We start from the raw sequence: 19,025 nt of genomic DNA, 5'->3' as shown, positions 1-19,025 counted from the left end.
TGAATCTATTTAGCAAGGCAAGGCACATAATGTAAATAGCATCTTGTGCTAACATCAGTAGTCTCCTATGCAGAAAATGAAAATCAATCAAATCTAGGAATGAAAAAAGCCCAGTATGATTGTTTTGATAGACTTCTATCATCTTGTGGGTTTTATTTGTTTCTTTGAATCTGTCATTTTAATAAGGGGTTAACATGTTATTTGTCAATGTGACTGAATTCCTGAAGTAGTAGATTAATTGTGAGGCCTATCAGAGATGTCACTTTCTCAGATTGTGTGAGTTTGGTGTATTAGTTCTCAGAAGAGTAACTTTCCTGGAAGGAGGTACCTGGTTTTCCTTTCCCTGCCGACTGTTCTTTGCCAGCAATACTTTTGGGAGTAACAATGGAGGGAGAACTTTTCCCTGTTGTCGTCCCCCCCCCGCCCCCATCATCCTTACATCCCGTTGTGTTACTGGAAGGCTGTACAGTTGTAACAGATGTTCACTGTACATGAAACCTCAGCACCCTGTCCTCACAGTGACTTCTTCCTTATCAGATTGTATATACATACTTGTTTTCTATCTGGCACTACTGCATTCTTGTTCTGTTTTATGCATATGTTTGTATCTTATGGGTAGTACTTGCAATGCAGGGGAGAGGCTGGATCTTGTGCTGGTTTAAATGGAGCTGCAGCCATCTGTCTCTGCTCTTGTTTACTGATGCTCTTTAGATGACTGGGAAGCCTCCTGGCAGTTGCAATTTTTGCAGAAGGAAACAAAGGGGCAAAAATAACAAAGGTTGATAAAGCTTGAGGATAAATTCAGCTTTCAGAAAGGCAATAGATAATTTTTATTTTAAATAATTAACTGGGATGCTGTGATAAAACAAAAAAAATGGGCTGCTGAAAAGTTGGAACAGTTACAATTCCTCATTGGGCTGCAAAGCTTTGTCTCTTGTTCCTAAGGATGACCACACAATTGCAGGCAAGGACAGAATGTAACTGATCCACCTTCTGCTTTCCTCAGCATAGGGGGTAACATGGCAAGCTTAGCAGGAAACTTCACCAGATGGCTAATCATTACTGTCTTGCACATTAGCTGGTGGCAACTTTTTACTTAACCAAAAAGGCTTGTGCCTTCAGGAGGACTGTGTTTCTGATTAGTTCCTACTGAGCATCATTTTATATGAATTTTCTTTCTTTCCTGATTAGGAAGAATTTTGATCTGAAACCAACTGGCAGAACCTCTTTTTCATAAAACAAACAAAAGGCATGAGAGATCACTGTGTGATTAGCTGGCTGGCCACCATTCCCAACTATCATGCTCTGATGCAGACTGTTCTCCATCACCACGTGATATGAAAGCAGTTCACAGATCCAGACAGCTTTTCCTGCACCTGTGGTTCAGTCAGCGGTTCTGCCAGGCTTCCCTGAAGCTTTCCTTGAACAGAGTGCAAGTTTGAATCACAGCAGGTTCTGCCCAGCCTTAATGTTAATTAGCATCAAGTGGGGTTTGTTCAATAGTATTTGGCTTCTTTGTGCATTCAGATTTTTGTATGCTTGCTGACTTTGCTTTTCATTACTCTGGCCGTAATAATGTTGAATGTGGTGTGGACAGGTGCAATGGGAACTTTCTGTCTGGATCTGCTGCCCCAGTGCACCTTGAGCTTGGCCACCGGACATGTGCTGTTTTGTCCAAATTCTTTCCTGAGTTTACATTTGAGTGATAATTTCCCACTTCTCTATTACAAAAAAGGACTAGAAGGAGGTCACCTAACTCTTAAGTGAGTGGGATCAAAGCAAAAATTTGAATCTGGGTTCTTGGAGATGGGTTATCAAAAACCTTAAATCAGACCAAGCTGGTAGGCTTGCAGTTTTTTCCAAGGAGCAGAATGAGAGCTTCAGGGTTGAGATTTGGCAATAACTGTACTTGCTATTAAATGTACTTAATGGAGCCCAGGCAAAGATATTTATGTTAGGATTAATTATGTATCACTAATTTCCTGTAGTGGGAATAGAAAAAAAAATCATGTCTTAATTCTGTGCTAAGCTTGAATATTTTTACTATGATTGTGGAGGAGAACAAAATTTTTTAAATTCTGTCTACTGTTAAATGTTAGTTGCAGAGACAGACACAAGAGAAGCCACTTGTGCATTTCTGCTTATAATCAAGAGGAGAATTGCATAGTGCCATTATGCAGCGACGAGGCCTTGCAATGGCCTCAGTTGGGTCAGTTTTTTAACTAGTAACAGTTTGTTAATTGAGGAGCAGACTAGAATTGTTGCTTGGCTTTATAGCTTGCTTCATAAAATCAGTGCATGGTCTCTCATAGCTCTGTGTGTGAAATGATTTTATCTATCTGCATAACAACATGGAAACTCTTATCTGGAGTCCACACAGATAATATTTACCTGCAAAGCTGCTTCCTTAAAGGTGCCCCAGTAGTGACTTCTGTTCACTTCAGAGAGCTTGATAGTGCTCTCCAGAGAGTCCTGCCAGGCTTTCTCTCTAGAAAGCCACCAACAGCTATAGTGCTCGTTATAAGGTCAGTTTGGGGATATGTGTAATTTAATTCCATTGGGAGTAAAGTTTAACTTACTTTAGCCTCTACTAAGTGTGAGAGTGCTGTCCCTTTTTTCAAAAAATAATGTCCCTTTTTGAAGAGCATGGAGTGTTCCCTATATTTTTAGTGAGTTTGATGTAGACAGAGGAAAGAGTGCTGGACTTTATCTATGCATGTGAACTGCAAGACTCAAAATTCCTGTTAGCTGAGCAGGATGCCATTTTAAAGTGCATACTTACTTAGAGCTGTAGATTCTTCAGTTTTTGTATACCTTAAATGCCTGACCAGATAGGCAAGCATCTGAATTTCCTGCTTTTAAGGTAATCCTTGACACTACTTAATTTTAAAGCCCCAAGAAAGCATGAAGTAAGTCGTCATGGAAGGACATTGTTCTGTACCAGTTACTGCAAGGGTCTGTTCTGAGTTGCACATTCTGAGATCTTGGACAAATTTCTTAATTCTGCACTTCTTCTACCCACTATTGTATTCTGTGGATTTTACAAGATGCAGTTTGAAAAGTGCTTTGCAATGTTTTAGTGGTACAGACGACTCAGGAAGGGACATGCCAGTCCTGTTGCTGCTGTTTAGAAACACAACTTTCCTTTGAGCAGCTGAGGCAGACTCCAGTCCACTGTGTAGTGATACTTCCTTCTGAGGATCTGAAATGTAGGAACTTTCATAATGTGCAGCTCGCTTGTTAATTTTAAGGGCTGCTGGCCACAGGTCCTGCTGTCAGTCCATGACTTATATTGGGTCAAGAATGAGGTTTAACTTTTCTCTGACACTTGCTAAACATGTTTTAATCCTTTGCTGTGGTGATCAGTGGATTTCCTAGGAGCAGTGATGACAAGATGCTGTTTAAATGCCACCGCCACCCCCCCTGCCTTGCTTTCCAGCGATTTAGTGGCTTTTGAGATTACCAAACTGCTTGTGCTACCACTCCCCTTTTCTTAGTCTGGGGGAGTGCAGACCTCCCTCTCTCCGCCAGATTTTTCTTTCTCTCCAGCTGGGTTTAGTGGAATCTATGGAGCTTCTGCTTTATGTCCCCAGTGACTATAGTGGACTCTGCAGTCCTGTTTGTTTTTGTTCCTTCTTCCACAAACAGTTGCTAACCTTTAGCTCAGGCCTACCGTAAGTAATGGCATGCAGATAGATTTTATTTTTGCTTTTCTTAGGTTCACCCTAGATCATGGAGTTTCTCCCACCCAAACGTTTAGGTTCTTCTGCAATCACAAAGCACCTGCCTTTGAAATGAGAGTGTAAACCAACCCAGACAGTAGTTGTCTGATACTGGGAAGCCCCGGAGAGTGCTGATGTCACCTGATCTGTCTGTGTGAAACTCATTTTCGTGGTCCATGAGAGAGATATTGAAGTGGGACTGGCTTTCCTGTGGAGTAAGTAGACAGAGCACTGTGAATTCTGCAAGTAATGGGTTGGGTAGAAAGCTGCTTGTCATCACTGCATAATTAGCAACAGTTTAAAAGTGGTCTGTCTGGCAGTAGAGATGAGCCCACTTTGTGCAGCTGCCATTGCTGCATGAGGGCCTACCAGGCAGGCAGTGACCTGTGGCTGGGTGGGTGAAATATAATACCAGTGCACACTTAAAAGTTTGGGAGTGTTGTAGGAACTCAAGGTTAGGATCGAGCTGCAACAGAGCCATATGGATATCCATGCAGCACCCATACTGTGATGACCACAGACTGGTATCCTGTTCTGTATGCCAAAACAATTGGACCTAGGTGATTTCAGCATGGTGATTTCACAGGACCAGGGACTAGAGCCCTAAAGTATTGCAGTGAATGCCACACAACAAGATGATAATGCCTTTCATTTGAGCAGGAAATGTGCAGACAAGTGGAACCACGCTATTAAGTCTGTGGCTAAGTGAGCTGCTCCTACAGTCCTTACTGACTCTGTTCAAAGTACTAAAAAACCACTGGTTTATGGGCAAAGCAGTTGAACTGTCAGGTGTGTATGAACTCTGCATCCATTCTGCTTCACAGTTGTCAGCCTCTGTCCAAATGATTTCAGAGGAAAAACACAGAGGTTGCTGTTTTGTACAAAATTTTGGTCCTGCCCTAAGAAGTGGCAGGGAGAGTTGGAAGCATCTATGCCTGCCCCAGTGCACTACCTCCTCCAAGATGGAGGCTTCTTTCTAGGTGGCTGAAGGAAAAAGAAGAGAAAGGAGTAGAAGAACCTGGTGTCTTGGTACTTTTTTGCACTGGCTTCCTTTTCTGGGTTAGGTGGGTTTTCACCTGTTTTTCCCTTGCAGAACCAAAGGTGGACAAGGGAGCGAAGAGCTGAGGATGGGGCTGAGCATGGTAGAATTGGTTAGGGTTTGAAACTAATGAAGGGACTGGGCTGGTGGAGTGAAACTAATTGCTGTATGGAGGAATAGGCAAACATGGGGAGAAGATGGCTCTGTCTTTCTCTAGATTGGTATAAGAACTGACCATGGTGTATGAAGTGATTTACTTGTGCAAGTAGGTGGTGGACTATGAAGCAGTGAAATACATTGGGGAATGAGGTGCTTTGGTCTCTTTTCACCTCTGGCAAAGCAGTTGCACAAGTGTGTGGTTTTAACCTTGAAGATTTTCACTGTTTAGTGTAAGTATGTATGACCCCATGTACAGACTTCCAGAGCTGCAAAATGGGAACATTTTACTATTGATTCTTGCAGTTATGTTCTCTGAAGCTAACGTTGAGACAAAGAAAGCTAGGAGCTTACTAATTTGTAGAATTAATTGTGCTACCACCTTTCCAAAGTGCTTCCATTTGTCTAATATCTCTGGTTTGGATATTTGGATAAAATGCTCAGTACTGTGTTCAGTCACTTCTTCACGGACAGCTTGCTTTTCACTGCCACCAGGAAGCTTCACTGAGGTCTGAGCAAAGGTAGTAAAATGAGTTGAGTGGAAGGGCGAGTAGGCATCCTGAGGAACAGACTTGGGAGGGGGGAAAAATAAGGTTTAATTCGAAAATTTGCTAAACCTTCAAGTGCGGGTTAGGAAATGCTTATTTGAATACTGTGCAGCACACTATAGCTAATGATACTCTTAAAAGAAGTGTTGGGGGAGGGGGAGGATGATTTGTAATCCAAATTTGGCTTTGCAGGCTATCTGAAAGATGGGCCAGCAAAGGAGACAGAAGCCTGTGAAGATTTAGGCCCCAGTAACAGGCTGGAAACAGGTCTCTATCTTCCAGTTCTAGCACGTTTAGCAGTTTGTTCTCTATTGCTCTCCCTCTCTCCCCAACCTCTTAGGGATAAACAGTTATCGTGCAGAGTCAAGGGGGACCTGTATTTCAGCTTCAAGGAATTTTGGAGGTCAGTCCATAAAGGTTAATGAGGTGAGACTTGGCAAGCTGTTTGAGGAGAATTGCTCCATTCCAATTACCATAGGCAAGCATATTGCTGTTCATGAAAATCAGACTGTTGACTGGAGGGACAGCTTATCTGGAGCTTGCTTTCCCCCAGAGAAACCAAGACTAGCAGGTTTTTTTTGACTGTCTCCTCTATGATTTGTTCTGCCCAGTGAGATAAGCACAGAAGGAATAATAAGGACCTGATCCTGTTCTTTCCCTGGTGAAATATCATTGACTTTAGTAATCTCTTGCTGGCACATGTAGGAAAAGAAACGGTGTTCTGGTACAGGTTGGATGGCAACTTTGCTGTGCAGATAGAGGGGTAGACTGCAAGTGACAACAGAAATGCTGGTATGGATTAGTTTGGGTGAACTGCATGTGAATGAAGTGCTTCCAAAACAACAATTTGAGTGTCTTAAGTTACAAAGCAGGTTTTGGCCAGCTCACTGATAACAAAGTGGATTGCTTTCCTGATCCTGTCTTTAAATTACATGTGATGTGAAAGTAACCATAAACTGTAAGTAAATCCTTGAATGTTGGTCTGTCTTACTGCTGAGGCAGTTTTACAAATCTGTAACTTCTCTGAACTTGTTTTGAGTTGTATTGTACGTGTTTTAAACAGTAAAACTGTCTCACGTAGGACCAGGGTGGTATATTTCTGTCACAAAATCTGGTTGTGGTTTGCAAATCTTCCTGTTACTAAAATAACAAAAGCATGTCTCTCTTTTTTCTTATTCCCAACTGCCAAAATGGTATCTCTCAGACCCTTTCTTAACCAGGTTACGGCTGATGTAGTAATCAGATTATTGCAAATGTAATTGCAATCTCTGTTTCAGAGAAAGCTCTGCCAAAACGTGGCAGCTGGAGCTGAGTTAGTTGCTCATAGCTACATGAATACATGAGGAATACATGTGTGAGAATCCACAATGATTGTCCTGTAGGAAGAGTGAATTAGTAAAGTTCAGTCTGTTGGTTTATACTACTGAATTGTGCCTGTTGGTATTGCAGGCCCTTTGCCTAGTTGTTATTTTCTGTTATTTTGTTATTTGCAGTCATTTCACCAATCCTTGTTGCTTCTGGTTTTTTTGTGTGTTTTGTGGAGGGAGGAATTCTTTTCTAGGGAGAATAAATCCACCACAAACTTCCTTCTTTTAAAAATAACATATAAAAAACCCCCATCCTCTTTTGGAGCTTCTGCACAGGTTAGGTCTCACTGAAGTATCCAAAAGCCCCAAATTACTTGCAGATTAGTCCATGCTAACAGGGTAGTAGCAACTGCAGCAGGCTGCCATGGATCACACAATATTATCTGAAATCTAATAAGCCAGTTTTTGTAGTAGTTACTTAATAGTGAGCAACTGGTGTGTTTGGACTCAGCAGCTCCTCTGTGTTTGTGACCTGTCCTTGATGTGTGAAGTGCACTGTGCAGCCTTGGCTCACTATGTTTACTTCTTCTTAAGGACTTCGGAGTATTCTATGCTCAACACTGAAATGCAGCTATTTCTCTGATGGGGTATGTGCCAGCTATTATGCTATCAGAAATTATATACTCCCTTGGCTGCAAAGCGAGGTAAGGAGTGCCCATTTTGAACCCACAATATGGGTGAGGCTGGAGCAGGCTCTAGTTGTTAGGATAGTTTAAAAAAAAAAACCAACAAAAAATGACCCACACAAAAAGCCACAAAAACCCAACAAAACCCTCAGTTACCTAGTCATATCTGTGTGTTCTTTTAAAATGGGCCAGCAGCTTCCTAGAATAATCTGTTCTGAAGAAAAATACCTCACTCCCTGGAGCATCAGGCTTCAAACGTGTCTGAGCTGCTAAAAAGTAAATGTGATTGGTCTGTTGTCACTAGGGAGGTGTAACATACAAACAGAACTGTATCTGCTGCAGTCTACAATTACATAGCATGGTATAATTTTGCCCAGGAAGATAGTGATGGCTTGTCAGCCTGGCTGGGCTCAGGGCTTCCCAGAAGAGATTAGATTATGGTGCTTAGTAGGAGCCAAGGCACAGAAAAGCATGTTTCTGTGACTGTTAGCATCCAACTGCCTCAGTTCATAGCATTCTTCATTTTGGTGCCTGCTAACGTATCTCTGCTCCTGGATGTTTTTTTATAATGGTCAGCACTGAATCACCACATGAAGTTTCAGAAAATAATATGCTGAGAAAGTGATTTGATCACTGTTGGAAGACTTCTGTGTGTTCCCCCCCCATCCTTGCCCTTTACCTCTTCTGCAGACTGTCCCCTTTGTTTGAATCCTTCTAGGTTGAATGTTTGAGTGTGGGAGTTCCCTTTCCCCTTCCCTTTCCCCTTCCCTTTCCCTTTCCCCTTTCCCTTTCCCCCTTCCCTTTCCCCTTTCCCTTTCCCCCTTCCCTTTCCCCCTTCCCTTTCCCCTTCCCTTTCCCCTTCCCTTTCCCCTTCCCTTTCCCCTTCCCTTTCCCCTTCCCTTTCCCCTTCCCCTTCCCTTTCCCATCTACTTTTGTTTTACATTCTCCTGAAGTGGTCATTGGACCTCTCAGTCTGATAGGATTGAAATCTCTGTCATCACTCTAAGAAAACATGGTAATGCCTCAGCTGGCAGTGTTCTATCATTGTCTTTGAGGAAATCATGGTACTTGGATTAATATATTTGTCTTTGCTAATTGTACTAATTACTTACTTGAATTTGTGGATTAGCCAACAGAGAACATCCTGTTGTAAACTTCTGTTGCAGTTTTCCTGTCTAAGCCTAATTGTGGTGAATGTGAAGCCCAATGCTTAGCTTTGATTAAAGGTGCATTGTACAGGTGATGTGCGGACTGCACCACATCAGTGACTGCAGTGAAGAGCAGCACATCTTACAGTCTGTTCCTTGTTTTACTTTTCTTGTTTTTCTTTAATAAAAAGCTGATGAATGAAATCGGAATTCCAAAGAGGAAAAAACATCTGACAACCTGTAGTCTTGATGAAAAGACATTCTTCAGCCTTGGGACATACACCACTTCTCTAGTCAAATATTGATCATCCATAGCTCCTGATATGGGGTAGATGGATATCAGGAAGAGAATGCTTTAGCCAATTCCAGAGTATCGTCTCAAAGGCACTCTTGGCTTCCTAACTTGCTGGAACAAGTATCTCCAGCAGACATAAGCATGCTGCTCAAAGGCGTTCAAGAGCTGCTTCTAACTATGACAGAAAACTAGTACTTAACACAAGCAATACATTGGAGCTAACAATCACCTGAATAATTGTTCAGGTGAACCTTTGGTTCACCCTTTTCTCAGCTAGCTTCTTTCCTAAGGATCTTACCCATAGGAATGAAGTACACTGCGCATCATGTAACTAGTTTGGGTGCTCCATGGTCTGCTGTTGTCCTCATTCCTAGGAGACCTGTGATTGTAATGAGACCAAAAGGCAGATTTTGCTAACAGAATTGCACAATGAGCACATATCGGGTCAGATGGAGGGGTCTGGTGTGGGAACAAGGGGACTATGGCTCTTCTGAAGATACTTGAGGACTAAAGACAGCATGTGCTTGCCTCAACAGGGAGTCAGGGAACCACTTGCTGTCTTACAATTATGCAACAGTTCAGTTTTTTTCCAGCACAAAGGCCTTTGGCAGACCTGACTGATGGTCCCCGTGCTCTTTTCTGATGATAGGGATCAAGAATATTCCCTGTTTTTCCTTGGTATTTCAGGTGGAGTATTGAGCTACAGGCCTGGCAGCCTTCTTGAATTGATCTGTACTGAGTGACAGTAATGAGAGGTTGATGGCAATTTTGAGATTGTTTACATGGTCTGATGCTCTTGTCATTCAGATGAGGGCTGGGTTCTGCTTCATGTGAGTGCAGGAGCTCTCATATCTTATGAATTTAGATCAGAGCATATTGAAGAAAATTATTTTCCACTTTTCTGTATTCCTAAGTGTGGTAGGTTGACCCTGGCTGGGTGCCAGGTGCCTACCAAAGTCGCTCTATCACTCCCTCTCCTCAACTGGGCAGGGGGGAGAAAATATAACAAAAGGCTCATAGGTTGAGATAAGGACAGTTTAATAAAGCAAAAGTTGCGTGTGAAAGCAAAGGAAAACAAAAGATTTTATTCTCTACTTCCCGTCAGCAGGTGATGTCTGGCCACTTCCTGGGAAGCATAGTGGTTGCTCTGGAAGACAAATGTAAAATAACGAATGCCCCTTCTTCCATCTCCCTTTACTTAGCTTTTAGAGCTGAGCTGGCGTCTTATGGTATGGAATGTCAGTTTGGGTCAGCTCTTCTGGGTATTTCCCCTCCCAAGATCTTGCCCAGCCCCAGCCTGCTGGTGAGGCGGAGGGGAATGTTGGAGAGACAGCCTTGATGGTGTGCAAGCACTGCTCAGCAGTAGCCAAAACACTGGTGTGTTATCAACACCTTTCTAGCTACCAATACAGAGCACAGCACTATGAGGGCTGCTATGGGGAGAATTAACACCATCTCAGTCAGACCCAATACACTAAGTGATGTTTGAACACATAGCCCAGAAAATGCAGACCTGTCACTGCAGGCATTTAGTCTTTGGAGAGACACTTCCTCAATTCGGTTTGCTGAATTTCTTGAAGGTCCCCCTATGCACAGCTGAGCAGTTACACAAACCCATAAACCTTTCCCTTTGCAGTTGTTGAGAAACCACACTGCTTTGTATAGAAATATTTACATAGGATTTATACATCACTTCGACTCTTTCTAATCCAAATTGATTTTGCAATTTCTGTATGCACTGAGTGAAGTAACTTTATATTAGTAAACTGATAGTCAAAGTAAACTAAAGATTTGGAGCTACTGGAGTACTGGTTACCATGAAACCATACCAGAAACTTTAGGTTCTCTACTTCAGTATTAGGGAAGAGAAGATGATCTTGCTTCTCCTCCAGTAGTAGCGCTTGTCCATCTTGCGGGGGGTAGGAGTGGGTAGCACCCTGGGAACAGAGCTGTAGCATCTCTAAGTCTTGGGACAAGACAGTATTAAGGTGGGGAGACATGTATCCCAGGAAGATGTAGGAGACAGAAGGTCTGATTGCAGCCTCCACCTCAGAATGAGGGGTATATCTCAGCAGAGTTTTAGTAGATGGTTGATAGTATCACGATGTTTCTTTTAGTACCCCCCCACTATTAGCTTGAGAGCTCCCTGACAATGTCTGCAATTTGACATTGATTTTATCTTTATACTCTTGTTTGTGTTCAATTCTCTCACTGCTGAAAAATTTTGCATTCTACTGAAAAGTTCCACCAGGGAGGTGAATAGGTGAGATAATGCTGACCCCAGCAGAGGAGAAAATCTAGCACTGCCTAAGGTAAATAAAGAAATGGCTGTACCTAGAAGAAGCAGGTGCTTATACCTGTGCTGTGGAGGGCAGGCAGGTATTGGTGCACCAAACTCAGCTTCAAAGGGAGCCCCTTGAGTACGTCCAGGGGAGTGGGGCGCTGAAGGACGCCTCCAGTAAAATCCGCCTGGTAAGGTGGTAAGAATATGAATTCTGACCATGCAGTCACAGAGCTGAAGTCAACTTGCCGTTACCAGAGTTTTCTTGTATTGCTAAGAGGGTCAGGGTTCACATCAGGAAAAAATATTATCCTCATGGAAAAGAGGTAGAGTTTGGAATAACTAGCAAGGAAGGAATGAGAGACCTTAATGAATTTTGAGGGTTTTTTTCTTGAATTATTGTTTTTGTTTTATTCGTTTGATGCACCAATGTGTCCAGCTATTGAGAGCTGTAACAGTATCTCAGGAAAGACGGGATCCAGGACTTGCTGATGTCAGGGTGTTTCTAGTGACTGACTTGCTGTGACTGAATCTCCACAGCACAAGCTGTATGTTTCTATATAACTACCTGAACCAGAATTTCCCAAGGTATCTCAATTTTGAAGTGTGGGCTTGATTTCTGACTTCAAAAGAGCTAATAGGGTTTTCCCAGGCCTAGGTTATAAATGTTTTAAAACTTACATGTGTGCAGCTTATGCTGTCCAGTTTCAGTAGCAATACTGCAGATGTGGTGGAGATCTGTATGTGAGCTATACTGGGCAGGCAGTTCAAAAACATAATTCTGTTTTAAAGTTTCACTCACCTTTTGGAGAGCTGTGTTAGCTGTCCATATGCATCTGCCATGCCTCCTGGATGGGTGCTATGGAAACACTAATGCAGTTTGGAAAGCATTTTTACTTTATTTAATAACTCTTTTACCCCCACTCTGCTGTCTTAAGAGGAAAAAGGCAAGAGGAAGTGATAAAATGGTGTTTACATCACAACATCAGATATACTTTTTTTCAGTATGTCCTGTCCTCTGAGGTCGGATTCTGTCAAAATGAATTTTGGTTAGGTAGGGGGTTTTTTAGTATGCATGGAGAGAAAAATAGTATGTTTTTAGAGTATCTGAGGCAACAGAAGAAGATGCCTTCCTTTCAGCTGGGCGATCATCTGCAACAAACTTAAGTTCTGTTACACCATGGTGTGATCTTAGCTGTTTGAATGTGACTGACCTGTCATGTTTGTGTTCAGCAAACATGCCCTAGCCCTGACCTTGACTACCCCAAATTTATTCAAGCTTGAGCACTGACCTATACATAATTTGTTGTGGTCTCACCAGTCTGGTCAAACTGAAATACATACTAATGTGATCTAAGCTCTGCTTTGTTTTGTGCTCAATATGTAAACGTAGTAAAATTTGTACTGCAGATAAAGGGTTACACATCTTTCCACAGTTAGCGGCTGTCCTCCATTTCAGTACTTGTACGAAATCTCAGTATCTCCTCTTAAAGCAAGGAAGGAGACTTGATTTTCTGTTACGTAAATGCGTTCTGAATACGTGCGTGCACAAGAAAAATCTGAAGAGGAAGAATTTTTGAACTTAAATCTTTTATTCTATATGTAGGTGTTCCAGGCTGGTTTCATTGTATGTGCAAATACACACTGATGCAAAGATACAAGCACCCTTATAAAGTTCCACCTAAACTTTTAAATAAGCTTTTTCTTGTAATTAGATCAACAGCTGGTTAAGGAAATACTCTGATGCTAAAACTGTTTTTCCCATTAATGGACACTTGCCTTGTAGGGCTGATGCACACTGCAAATAGGCTTGTTGAATAAGAATTGATAGTTGGTTCTTTTGTGGTTGTGCTTTTTTTCTCTGTAAGGAAACCAGTCATTTGCAAGTTTTTTTTCAAACACATGCGAAGAACAAAAAGTGAACTTTAAAAGAAAAACAGCCTTGGGTTCATAACAAGCTTTTATCTTTTATAGTGATTTGCATAAATAAATTTCCAAGTGCTTTAACGACAAAATATGCAGCTTGGTCTTTTGAAATGCTGAAGCTCAGGCTTCTAGCTGAATTTTGGTGAGCCCTATTGTCCTGGAATCCAATTTGGTGCATTTCTCCTGGACCACACTTCTTTTAGCTGGAAAATGGGTTAACTGCCTCTATATGTATGTGTTTAGAAATGAATTTATATCCATATATAACTTTTAAAGGAAAATACTGTAAAAAAGAAAAAAGAAAACATGACAAAACCCCCCAATTCTGTTGCTGGAGGCTTGCCCTTTCACTGACTTCTACAATTCATATACTTTCTTCCACTACTACTTTCTTTCTTCTTAATTCTGTGTTCCTATTAACTCATTCAGTTTCCTCTCTAAATAATTAAGTTCAAAATCTGGGTTGCATTTGCCTACCTATGGCTGCGATTGGTTCTGCTTATGTGTTGATCTCTGTTTTTTCCACTTTTTACTTTTTTATTTTATTATTACTTGTTAAAAATTTGAAGCAAGGGCTGCCTTGTCTTACAACATGTATTTTTATATATCTTCCAGTATTTTCATATTATGCCCCTTGAGGCTAAGTCTTGATTTAAATTGTCTTTGGTGATAATGCTACATGCTGTGGCATGCTGCCCTGTCAGTTGTGCCAACAACTGTTCATTTGTAGATTCATGCTGAGAACTGGATCAGGGAATTTATCTGTGGGGGTTTTCTGTTGTTGTTGTTGGTTGATTGTTTTTTTGGTTTTTTTTCCGAGCCAAAACCAAACAAAAATCACAAAACTCCCCAAACCAAAACACAAACCCCCTCTAACCATGGATCCCATCCATCCTCCCCACAAACGTTTGTGTTGGAGCAGCAACTGATTGGTTGGTCTTGGAGGGGAGAGAGTATAATACCACAAGAGACAATGTATGCTTAAACCCCCAGTCTGTTGGGACTCTGAGGTTGTTAATTCAAATAACAATGGGAATATTAAAGCTGAGAACTCATGTTTAACTTTAGCAATTTCACTTCTGATTAGCCAGCTGCTTTGGCATTTCAGGAAGAGGTTTTGGGGTATCCTTTGAGCAAAGTACCTCTTCCCTGATCAGATGCTTTGTTTCTGCTGTTTGGGGGGTGGGCAGGGAGAAAAGTCAGCCTAAGGGCTTGCTGATGTTAGAATTAGAGTGTTTTGTAGAATAAATCTAAGTAGAATGCTGGGACTGGGAGTGGGGGAAAAATATATATCTACAGTCAGTATTGTTTGCGAGACAGACCAGATGACATCCTAGTGCATGTGACTGACTCCCCTTTCAGTTGCCTATGCAAGTACTTCATGTTTTTAATTATTACATCAGCAAATACATTGACTGTTTATGGCCAGGAGAAAATGGAAAAGAAGATCCAATTATTCCTTTTTACTAAGACTAAAAAAAGTTTCTAGCTTCTGCTAAAAGATTGTTTAGGTCATAAATTATCTGGAAGGAGGACTGTATGGATGTCAGTTCTGCACAGCTTTTATAAGAGAGTGGATCACCTTAAGTAACTTGCATTTGGTTTCTAGGAGTGTATGTGTGAGTGTTCATGGCCTAAGATTTCATATTATTTTTTATGATGTAATTACTGTAATGACACATCTGCAATATTACATCTTACAACTATGTAGTATGTGAATATTTTCCCTTGATGAGTGTTGGGGGGGGTTAGATGTTATTGCTAGGCCTTCTTACACTTGTTTGCTTTGAAATATAAAATGTCATTGTCCTGACCTAATAGTGCAACTACGACTTGTGTCAAATAGTGTGATTTGCTTAAAAAGCTTAATCTAGAACAAGGAGGGGGCAAGGGTCGTCAGGAGAAAATATAGGTAGCTTACAGCATTGAAACATCTTTACAGTTTCTCTTTTCAATCTTATTTAAGATGTTTACTTGATTCCCAGATAAGACTTCTATTTTTACCTGTGAGTGCTGGCTCTGCACAGATTTGTGAGCTCTTCTGATTTAATGCTGCTGAATTCCTGCCTGTATAGCAGCCAGGTGCTAGATTTCCAGCTTCCAGCTTCTTTTGCTCTTTCTGTTCCTGTTCAGTCCACAAACATGGAAAAAAATGCCCCACCCTGCTGACTCACTGTGCCCAGAGCACTCCCTATATTCCTGAAATAGGATTAATATCTGAGGCAGTTTGAACTACTCAACAGAGATGGGTCTGGTTCTCTTCTGCCAAACCTCTTTTTAAAATAGCTGGTTTCTTCTCCTAGGCCCATTAATCTTGTCTATGTGCTCTACCAGGCCTTAGCCCCAAGGTGATTTCCTTATCTCGTATTCATTTAAAGGGCTTTTGCAACAAATACAACTGTTGTAGAAATCAACTAGTATGTAGAATAATCTTTTTAACAGGTTTATTCTGATACTCTATTGGGTATTTAAGTGGATTTAACTGCATCGTTTAGTATGTCCTTGAAGATGGTTCCAAATGAAACTTGCTGCTGTCAAATTTTGTCATACCTCTGTATGCATACCAAGTGTGCCTGGGAGATGTCAGGCAGCGCCATAGGCAGTGGGGAAGGGCTGCTATTTATAGGGGAAAACTAGGAGTAACAGACCACTTAACGCTGTTTACCATTGTGCTGTTTACAGCTTGGTCTCTCAGATAATACTCAGAAAGTCTAGTTGCTCTGCAAGGACTCAGAAGAAGTTACTCACCTGCTACAGTGGCAAACTCATGTTCTTTTGCCTGTTCTTCTCTTCTCCACCTTAGACAGTATGCAGTTCTCCAGTGGCTCACCCCAGGGGCAGCTGTGCTACTGTATGTATCCCTTCAGCTTGTTTTGCTTTGGGATCAAAGGACTGTGTGAAGGCAAATGTCAATTATTAATTCTTGGTTTTAAAAATACACAAAGTGACACACTTTTTCTCTTTGATTGAAGTAAACAGCAGTCTATTTCTTCCTGTCAGCATACTGTTCAGCCCTGTTGTAATGTCTCAGGTTTTGAGTTCTTGCAAACAAGTGCATCCTGCAAAGGGCCGTATTTGGCAGTGAAATAGTCAGCAAAATGCCTGGAAAAGAAGGTTACAACCTTGAGCACAGCCCTTTGGAATGTAGCAGGTTCCTGATAAGGCAAAAATCGGGTGGGTGAATGTTTTTCAGAGAAGCAGGCCTGTAGAAAGGAATAGTGTTTAAGATGTTGGGAGTCCTGTCTTTAAAAAATCTTGGGGTTTGTTTTAAGTATGTTGAACTATAGTTTTAATTATATTAAAGTCTGTGTGAAACTTGTGAGTAGGGTCAGTTATTTACTTTTAAAAGGATAACTTGTCATTCTAACATTACAAAGTACTGTTTTGGAGGTTGGCTTAAAAAAATGCATGTAAGGATCCTACATCTGTCTAGGGAGTGGGGAGCAGAAGACTAAGTCTGCACAAAAGAGGAAGCATACACACTATTAAAATGGGATTTTTCTTTCCAAATCTTCTCTTGCACTATTGTAATGATATGGGCTTATCTGCTCTTGGGATCTGCAGGTGTTTCAGAAACATGGATAAGTTCAGCTATCGATAGCCTGTTCATCCAGGGAAACTGAGGCTCTGATAATTCCAAATACAGTGTCCAAGGTCATCTACAGATGATAGGTCTGGGATCTCGACTCTGAACTTTTGTTCTTAGTTCTAGAACTTAACCTCTAAGTCTCTACTACATACATCTCATCTGTGAAGTGAGGTTGTAACATCGATGCTAAATAAGATTTATCGTGGCTCATCTCTGTCTGTGGTGGTTAAATAAGTATGGCTTAACCTTTGTTGTTTTCACTAGTTTGGCTAGAGGCTTCCAGTAGATAAGGCCTGAAGGGAAAAGCTAGTTAAATCCACGTAACCATCTTGTCTTTCCATTATTACTGCCTTTTTGCTGGGTTATTCCACAGTTACTTGAATGATAACCATAATGGTGACCAACCACAGCTTCTTTTATGTAACCAACTAAACAGCTATTTTTAAATTACTAATGCATGTAAATGGACTGAAGCTATAAAGTAGTTTGTTTCTCATTACCAGACTCCTTACTAGGGAAGTTCTGTCTTTGCCTTTCCCTCCAAACATTTATATGGCACCTAGCACAGTAGAATCCAGGGTTTTGACTTTTGTTTACTTACTACAGTGCAAGTGACACTTCTTTTGCCCATAGCTGTTGTTAACTGAATGGTAATTTGCAATACAGAAATTATGTGGCAGGAGAATATTTCAGGGAAGTCCAGTCTCTTCTCCCCCTGAGTTTGCTTAAGAAATCAACCCAGCCTCTAGCTGGCAACAATAAAGGAGACAGGAATCAAAAAAACTCCAGTTTTCCTGTGTTACAGGATTGACTTCTAGACTAACCGGCTTTTCTTATTTACATTTCTCCAAACGGAGATCTGTACGTTGGGTTTTTTTGGGGGTATGTGTTCATGTTTGGTTTGGGGTTTTTGGTGTGTTGTTTGTTTTTTAACTGCTTGGAAAGGTGCATTTACAGTACAGGTAATTTGTGTTTCAGATTGACTTACTAACCAGTAAGTTCCTGCCAGAACAGTACTCCCCCTAAATTTTAAAGCCTTCCAGGTAGGTGTCATTAACACTCTCTTGTGAGATCAGTGAAAGAAGCTGGTGTACTTACTCAGCAAAGGATTGCAACTGTATTGTGACTGTGGTATACTAGCGAAGCCTAGAAACTTTCAGTATCTTCCTTGCAGCAGCTTTGCCCAGGTTTTCACTGTGTGGTGGTCTATTTATACTCTTTTGTACCTGGTTTTTTTTTTTTCCTATTATTATTATTTTCTAAGCTCCTTTACTGGGTGCTCTGCTTGTCCTACCTCTTAAGGAGAACTTTAAAATCTTAAGTTGCTGATGCTCTGAATCAGCAGCTCCCTAAATCAGTCTTTGTGGTGAGTCTGTTTACACTAGTATCAAGAAATAAGGTGGTACTGTTCAAAAGAAAAAGAAGTACCCAGCCCTCAGGGAATGTATCATCTGAGTGGAACAGTACCTACACAGCTCTCTTGACTTCTTTGTGAATAACACTGCAGTGTTAAGCCCTCCTGTGTATGCACCACCTGTTACTCATCACAGGCTTTTAATCATCAGAGTACACTCTGATGCACAGGCATCAGTGTGATAGATGTCCACAGTGGCACAGTTTGTTAGAGAGGACTAGACCCCTATTTTGTGTTAGTGTTGGTAGAATTCCTGCCCTTCCTAGTGCAATGGAAGGGAGAACTTGATTTCTGCATTGGGAGATTGCTTTTATCTTCAGGGTTGTTCTCCCTTTTGCTCAGCTGTGCAATCTGAGCTGTCTGATATTGAGCCCAGGATCACCTGATCCTTTGCTATGATTTTAGTTGCTTTTTTCTTAAACACTGGGATATGTTCATTTTTGCAGTCCCATAAAGTTAAGATTACTTCTGCCCTGCGCCTGGGAGCAGAAATGTATCTTCCCCAGAAGTGGCTGTGGTCATCTCAGATGCTGACTTCCCTCTTTGTTGACAGAATTCTTGATTGTGGTGTTTTTCTCCCTTCTCAGTGCCCTTTACCATTCCAGTCTTTCCTGGTCTCCTGTCTGTACATGCCATCCATGGTTCAGTTTCACATGTGATTAGTTTCCTCTTTGCTGTTGATCTCTCTATCCTGAGCCTAATTAAACCCTAATTGCTTTCTGATACCTGGGTAAGAATCCTTCCTGTGTACGATTTGCTGCTGCATGAACCCACACTCACTCATTAGACTAGCTTAGCCATATAGTTGAGCCATACCCTCAGCTGTCTTCAAAAACCAGATGCATTTTATTTCTTAGTCATTGTGTCCCTGTCTCAACATTTTGCTTTTTAGTCTCTCCTTTCCCTCCATCCCC

At 41.3% G+C, this 19,025-nt stretch overlaps 1 protein-coding gene across 2 annotated transcripts in view; it reads left to right on the top strand.

The window, feature by feature from the left end:
* BCR (BCR activator of RhoGEF and GTPase) overlaps positions 1–19,025 on the top strand; it is a 109,794-nt gene that overhangs the window by 3,123 nt on the left and 87,646 nt on the right. The gene's annotated exons all lie outside the window — the stretch shown is intronic.

This window comes from Haliaeetus albicilla, chromosome 10 (assembly GCF_947461875.1).
Source record: "Haliaeetus albicilla chromosome 10, bHalAlb1.1, whole genome shotgun sequence".
Classification (NCBI taxonomy): domain Eukaryota; kingdom Metazoa; phylum Chordata; class Aves; order Accipitriformes; family Accipitridae; genus Haliaeetus; species Haliaeetus albicilla.
Note: the sequence above shows the minus strand (reverse complement) of the source record. Positions and strands in the feature narration are given on the sequence as shown.